We start from the raw sequence: 7,500 nt of genomic DNA, 5'->3' as shown, positions 1-7,500 counted from the left end.
ATAGCTCAAAATGTGTACAGATAACACGCCAATTGGCTTTAGTAAAGTGGCGTGCATGTTTACGCAAAGTCATGATGTCGTGTTGTGAGCTGAAACAATCTTTGAAAAAAAAAAAAACTTCTCATTAAAGATTTTGGAGCATCTGTTTTCTGTGGGAAACCAAAACAGGAGGACATTTGAGTTTTTCTTAAAGAATAAAGCTGGACCCTATTTCCCATGTTTGTGTGTCTGAGTGTCTGATGGGAACAACAACTCCACCAGACTCCATGTAAATAATCAGGACTTTTGTCATAGTAAAACACACTTCATTCAAAGTGGACAGAAACCAAATAAAACTACCAAAAGCCGTCTCGGTTCATCTTTCCACTGTTCCAACAATCACCACTCTGGTTTGGTTGAAATAAACCCTTAATTCACCCATTTACATGTGGAGATATGCTGGCTCTATACACACTAAAAGTCCTGATTATTTACATGGAGTCTGGTGGAAATATGCTGGCTCTATACACACTAAAAGTCCTGATTATTTACATGGAGTCTGGTGGAGATATGCTGGCTCTATACACGCTAAAAGTCCTGATTATTTACATGGAGTCTGGTGGAGATATGCTGGCTCTATACACGCTAAAAGTCCTGATTATTTACATGGAGTCTGGTGGAGATATGCTGGCTCTATACACGCTAAAAGTCCTGATTATTTACATGGAGTCTGGTGGAGATATGCTGGCTCTATACACGCTAAAAGTCCTGATTATTTACATGGAGTCTGGTGGAGATATGCTGGCTCTATACACGCTAAAAGTCCTGATTATTTACATGGAGTCTGGTGGAGATATGCTGGCTCTATACACACTAAAAGTCCTGATTATTTACATGGAGTATGGTGGCTAAAAACTGAACTTTTATTGGACTCTACCTGCTGCTGAACATTAGTCCTGTAGGGTTACATTACAGCTTGGTTCTTGTTTAATACTGGGCCAGTTTCAGAGATTGTTGTCCCATCAGACACTCCGACAGGGTCCAGGGTGAAAAATACAGAAGTTGTTCCCCTTTAACTGTCACTGGGTTTATTGTTGGTCACTAACTCATCACCAAGTCAACAGTCCTTGTATGTGTAAACAGACTTGGCAATAAACTGATTCTGGGAGAAAATGAGATTAACAGAAATATCCTCATTTGCATAAAGTTGAATCCAGGCTACTTTATGCAAATCAGGGGCGTCCAGCTCGACTCACTGCCTCTGGAAAACTTCTGAAAGACTTTTAAAGGGATCGTTGACGATCTAAAAATGATTCAGATTCAGCAGCTGCAGATTATTTCTCACATTACATGTTTTCAGAAACACATTTCAGTCAAGTGCTTCCTAAAATAACTCTGTTTTGAGATGGAGTGACCTTTCACACCGCCCTAAACAACCCGTTCTCTCTCCCAAGAGACAGCAGTAGAGAGTAGTATGTAGAGAGACAGCAGTAGAGAGTAGTATGTAGAGAGACAGCAGTAGAGAGTAGTATGTAGAGAGACAGCAGTAGAGAGTAGTATGTAGAGAGACAACAGTAGAGAGTAGTATGTAGAGAGACAACAGTAGAGAGTAGTATGTAGAGAGACAGCAGTAGAGAGTAGTATGTAGAGAGACAGCAGTAGAGAGTAGTATGTAGAGAGACAGCAGTAGAGAGTAGTATGTAGAGAGACAGCAGTAGAGAGTAGTATGTAGAGAGACAGAAGTAGAGAGTAGTATGTAGAGAGACAGCAGTAGAGAGTAGTATGTAGAGAGACATCAGTAGAGAGTTTTATGTAGAGAGACAACAGTAGAGAGTAGTATGTAGAGAGACAGCAGTAGAGAGTAGTATGTAGAGAGACAACAGTAGAGAGTAGTATGTAGAGACAACAGTAGAGAGTAGTATGTAGAGACAGCAGTAGAGAGTAGTATGTAGAGAGACAACAGTAGAGAGTAGTATGTAGAGACAACAGTAGAGAGTAGTATGTAGAGAGACAGCAGTAGAGAGTAGTATGTAGAGAGACAGCAATAGAGAGTAGTATGTAGAGAGACAACAGTAGAGAGTATTATGTAGAGACAACAGTAGAGAGTAGTATGTAGAGAGACAACAGTAGAGAGTAGTATGTAGAGAGACAGCAGTAGAGAGTATTATGTAGAGACAGCAGTAGAGAGTAGTATGTAGAGAGACAGCAGCAGAGAGTAGTATGTAGAGAGACAACAGTAGAGAGTAGTATGTAGAGAGACAGCAGTAGAGAGTAGTATGTAGAGAGACAGCAGTAGAGAGTAGTATGTAGAGAGACAACAGTAGAGAGTAGTATGTAGAGAGACAGCAGTAGAGAGTAGTATGTAGAGAGACAGCAGAGAGAGTAGTATGTAGAGAGACAACAGTAGAGAGTAGTATGTAGAGAGACAGCAATAGAGAGTAGTATGTAGAGAGACAGCAGTAGAGAGTAGTATGTAGAGAGACAGCAGTAGAGAGTAGTATGTAGAGAGACAGCAGTAGAGAGTAGTATGTAGAGAGACAACAGTAGAGAGTAGTATGTAGAGAGACAGCAGTAGAGAGTAGTATGTAGAGAGACAGCAGTAGAGAGTAGTATGTAGAGAGACAGCAGTAGAGAGTGGTATGTAGAGAGACAACATGCAATCAACCAATCAGAGATCAGCTCCCATTCCCTTTACAAGCCAGGCGTGTTTGGACCTTGGAGCATTGTTGTTATGATGGAGGATTTGCTGAGCAGGAAGGAGAGATTTTCAGGAGAAGAAACTGATGTGCTCGTGCGTGAAGTGAAAGCTCACGCACGAGCACATCATATTTTTATTTGTAATCTTCTGCGTGTGTGTGTGTGTGTGTGTGTGCGTCCCTGTGTGTGTAACAAGCATAGTGTGTGCACGCTGTGCACGAGCCTAGGAGCATTTTACTAATGCTCTGTTAAAATAACAATGAAATGCTGCGTTATTGACTTTAGACCAGGTTTTAGTTGGTCAATGGTGCGATCACTTCCCGCTGCCTCAAGATAGCAATACTCCCAGAATGCACCTGAACACACCTCCCTGTAAGACCAGCATGCCCAGAATGCACCTGAACACACCTCCCTGTAAGACTAGCACGCCCAGAATGCACCTGAACACACCTCCCTGTAAGACCAGCACGCCCAGAATGCACCTGAACACACCTCCCTGTAAGACCAGCACGCCCAGAATGCACCTGAACACACCTCCCTGTAAGACCAGCACGCCCAGAATGCACCTGAACACACCTCCCTGTAATTGGTGCATTTTCTATTTAAACAACGTGGGCGCTGGACGGGAAACTGACAACTGCGTTGGACTTAAACTAGCAAAGACACTTGCGTCGGTCATAGCGTTGTGCCTGGTGCAAGATAGGGCCACTTGTCTCCTCCGGGGTTTTTCTGGTTTTGTCCCTCAGTGTTTCAGGAACTAACAAACAGCTTTGGTTTCGTCTCGTCAGCTGTGTTTATTTCACATTATGCTGGGTAAGGAAGAGTCTCCTGACCCGCAGAGGAACCGAGTCATCCTACAGCTGAAGATTGGAGCTCTGAGGTTTACACAATATTTTTTTACAGCTGTGTAGACTTTCAATAATCTGGTAATACCCATGTGAGAGAAGAGACACCTGGTCTGCAAAAATGACTAACAGCAAACAGCACGTTTTGGTATTTTTTAAGGACAAAAAGACGTAATTACATGCACAACTTCAACCAGGGGGTGGACAAAATACAAAAATAAAACCAGGACCAAAACAGGAGACAACTGGACCAAACTGAGGTTAAAACACCAAGAAATATTGTGCTAAACCTGGACTAAGACAGCAGAGAATACTGGACCAAACAAAGCTAAAGCCAGAGAATACTGGGCCAAACCGAGACAGAAGTACTGGGGCTAAAACACTGGAAAATATTGGACCAAACTGGGACTTAAAAACTAGAGAAAATGGGATAAAACTGGGGGAATATTGGATCAAACTGGGACTAACAGCAGAGAATACTGAGCCAAAAAAGCTGCAAAGACGGCAAATATTGGGCCAAACCGAGACATTACATGTCATTTAGCTGACACTATCCAAAGCGACTTACAATTGCTATATATTTCAGAGGTTGCACGCCTCGGGAGCAACTAGGCGTTAAGTGCCTTGCTCAGGGACACATTGGTTAATGTATTGCAGTGGGAATTGAACCGAGGTCTCCCACACCAAAGGCATATGTCATATCCACTGCGTCATCACCACCAGACACTGCCCCAGACAGAAGTACTGGGGCTAAAACACTGGAAAATATTGGACCAAACATGGGCATTAACAGTACACAATATTTAATTAAACTGGGGTTACAACACTGGAAAAAATACTGGACAAAAATGGAGCTAAAATACCGAAGAACATTGGACCAATACTGGATTAACACCACAGAATACTGGACCAAACTAGGCTAAAACACCAAGACATATTGTGCTAAACCAAGTCAGAAGTACTGGTGATAAAATATTGGAGAATATTGGATCAAACCAGGACGAAGATAGCAGAGAATACTGGGCTAAAAAAGCTACAAAACCAGACAATATTGGGCCAAACCAAGACAGAATTACTGGAGATAAAACACTTGATAATACTTGACCAAACTGGTGCTAAACACTGCTAAAAAAATGGACAAAACAAGGGCATAAACTCCACCAAATACGCTACCAAACTGGTGCTAAACACTGCTAAAAAAATGGACAAAACAAGGGCTTAAATACCACCAAATACTTGACCAAACTGGTGCTAAACACTGCTAAAAAAATGGACAAAACAAGGGCTTAAACTCCACCAAAAACTCTACCAAACTGGTGCTAAACACTGCTAAAAAATGGAAAAAATAGGGCTTAAACTCCACCAAATACTTGACCAAACTCGTGCTAAACACTGCTAAAAATGGACAAAACAAGGGCTTAAACTCCACCAAATACTCTACCAAACTGGTGCTAAACACTGCTAAAACAATTGACAAAACAAGGGCTTAAACTCCACCAAATACTCTACCAAACTGGTGCTAAACACTGCTAAAAAATGGAAAAAAAGGGCTTAAACTCCACCAAATATTAGACCAAACCAGGACTAAAACACTGAATATTTGCCTGAACCAGGGCTTAAAAACAGCTGTAAAGTTCATGTTAGCATGCTAGCACGGTTAGTGATATATACCAAACATTACAGAGTTATAAGGTGGCTCAGGTCAGACTATCAGACATGTTGGAAACAAACCTGCAGTGTACAGAGATGCAGCATTTCCTCACCGCCCCCTCACCGTAACAAACAGCCAGACGGCCCCGGCCAAAGAGGAACTGCTCTGTGTTGAAACTGAAACAGGAAGGGTTTGTCCGTCGCTCTGTTCATCCAGCAGAGCGTGTGAGGGAAAAGTGTTTACCAAGTGAGTCTGACCCGCATTTTATATCAAGTCAACTTAAAACATGAATACCAGAGCCACAGAAATACTGGTTTGTGATTGGCTGGCAGGTTTCTGTCGGGGAGCATGCTTATGTTTACCACAGCCCTATGTTCTCCCAACCCTAACCATAACCATAACCACCAATGTTAGAAAAATACCAAAAAATGTCCAACCAAACCCAGACTAAAATACCAAAGAATATTGGACCAAATTCAGACTAAAATACGAAAGAATATGGGACCAAACTTAGTCTAAAATACCAAAAAATATGGGACCAAATTCAGTCTAAAATACAAAAGAATATTGTACCATACCCGGACTAAAATACCAAAGAATATGGGACCAAACTCAGACTAAAACACCAAAGAATATGGGACAAAACCCAGACTAAAATACCAAAGAATATGGTACCAAGCCCAGACTAAAATACCAAAGAATATGGTACCAAGGCCAGACTTAAATACCAAAGAATATGGGACCAAATTCAGACTAAAATACAAAAGAATATGGTACAGAACCCAGACTAAAATACCAAAGAATATGGTACCAAACTCAGACTAAAATACCAAAGAATATGGGACCAAACCCAGACAAAAATACCAAAGAATCTGGTACCAAACTCAGTCTTAAATACCAAAGAATATGGGACCAAACCCGGACAAAAATACCAAAGAATCTGGTACCAAACTCAGTCTTAAATACCAAAGAATATGGTACCAAGCCCAGACTAAAATACCAAAGAATCTGGTACCAAACTCAGTCTAAAATACCAAAGAATATGGGACCAAACTCGGTCTAAAATACCAAAGAATATGGTACCAAACCCGGACAAAAATACCAAAGAATATGGGACCAAACTTAGTCTAAAATACCAAAAAATATGGGACCAAATTCAGTCTAAAATACAAAAGAATATTGTACCATACCCGGACTAAAACACCAAAGAATATGGGACAAAACCCAGACTAAAATACCAAAGAATATGGTACCAAGCCCAGACTAAAATACCAAAGAATATGGTACCAAGGCCAGACTTAAATACCAAAGAATATGGGACCAAATTCAGACTAAAATACAAAAGAATATGGTACAGAACCCAGACTAAAATACCAAAGAATATGGTACCAAACTCAGACTAAAATACCAAAGAATATGGGACCAAACCCGGACAAAAATACCAAAGAATCTGGTACCAAACTCAGTCTTAAATACCAAAGAATATGGGACCAAACCCGGACAAAAATACCAAAGAATCTGGTACCAAACTCAGTCTTAAATACCAAAGAATATGGGACCAAACTCGGTCTAAAATACCAAAGAATTTGGTACCAAGCCCAGACTAAAATACCAAAGAATATGGGACCAAACCCGGACTAAAATACCAAAGAATATGGTACCAAACCCGGACAAAAATACCAAAGAATCTGGTACCAAACTCAGTCTAAAATACCAAAGAATATGGTACCAAGCCCAGACTAAAATACCAAAGAATCTGGTACCAAACTCAGTCTAAAATAACAAAGAATATGGGACCAAACTCGGTCTAAAATACCAAAGAATATGGTACCAAGCCCAGACTAAAATACCAAAGAATATGGGACCAAACCCAGACTACAATACCAAAGAATATGGTACCAAACCCGGACTACAATACCAAAGAATATGGGACCAAACCCAGACTACAATACCAAAGAATATGGGACCAAACTCAGACTAAAATACCAAATAATATGTTACCAAACCCTGACAAAAATACCGAAGAATCTGGTACCAAACTCTGACTGAAATACCTAGGAATATGGCACCAAACTCGGTCAAAAATACCCAAATATATGGTACCAAACCCGGACTACAATACCACAGAATATCCAACCAAACTCAGACTAAAACGTGACCCTGGATATAAAATGAGTCATCCTTTTGAATGAAGCATTCAGCGGTTTCTGACCGCTGAATGCTTCACCACATCGGCACTAACTTGGCGATCTCTAACTTATCTCACTCTCTGACTTCCTGTTTGATTCTGGGAAGCCTGAAACTGTCCAACCAGACTGTCATGTTTCA

The 7,500-nt window shown here is 40.9% G+C and overlaps 1 protein-coding gene across 2 annotated transcripts in view; it reads right to left on the bottom strand.

Moving 5' to 3' along the window:
- rhogb (ras homolog family member Gb) overlaps positions 1–7,500 on the bottom strand; it is a 22,132-nt gene that overhangs the window by 12,805 nt on the left and 1,827 nt on the right. Inside the window, exon 1 of one of the 2 annotated variants that reach the window (XM_028595514.1) lies at positions 5,296–5,422. The exons of the other annotated variant lie outside the window; for it this stretch is intronic. The gene's annotated coding sequence lies outside the window, so the exon portion shown is untranslated. Of the gene's footprint in view, positions 1–5,295; positions 5,423–7,500 lie in introns of those variants that run through there. 2 annotated transcript variants of the gene reach the window in all.

Source organism: Perca flavescens, chromosome 13 (assembly GCF_004354835.1).
Source record: "Perca flavescens isolate YP-PL-M2 chromosome 13, PFLA_1.0, whole genome shotgun sequence".
Lineage (NCBI taxonomy): Eukaryota > Metazoa > Chordata > Actinopteri > Perciformes > Percidae > Perca > Perca flavescens.
Note: the sequence above shows the minus strand (reverse complement) of the source record. Positions and strands in the feature narration are given on the sequence as shown.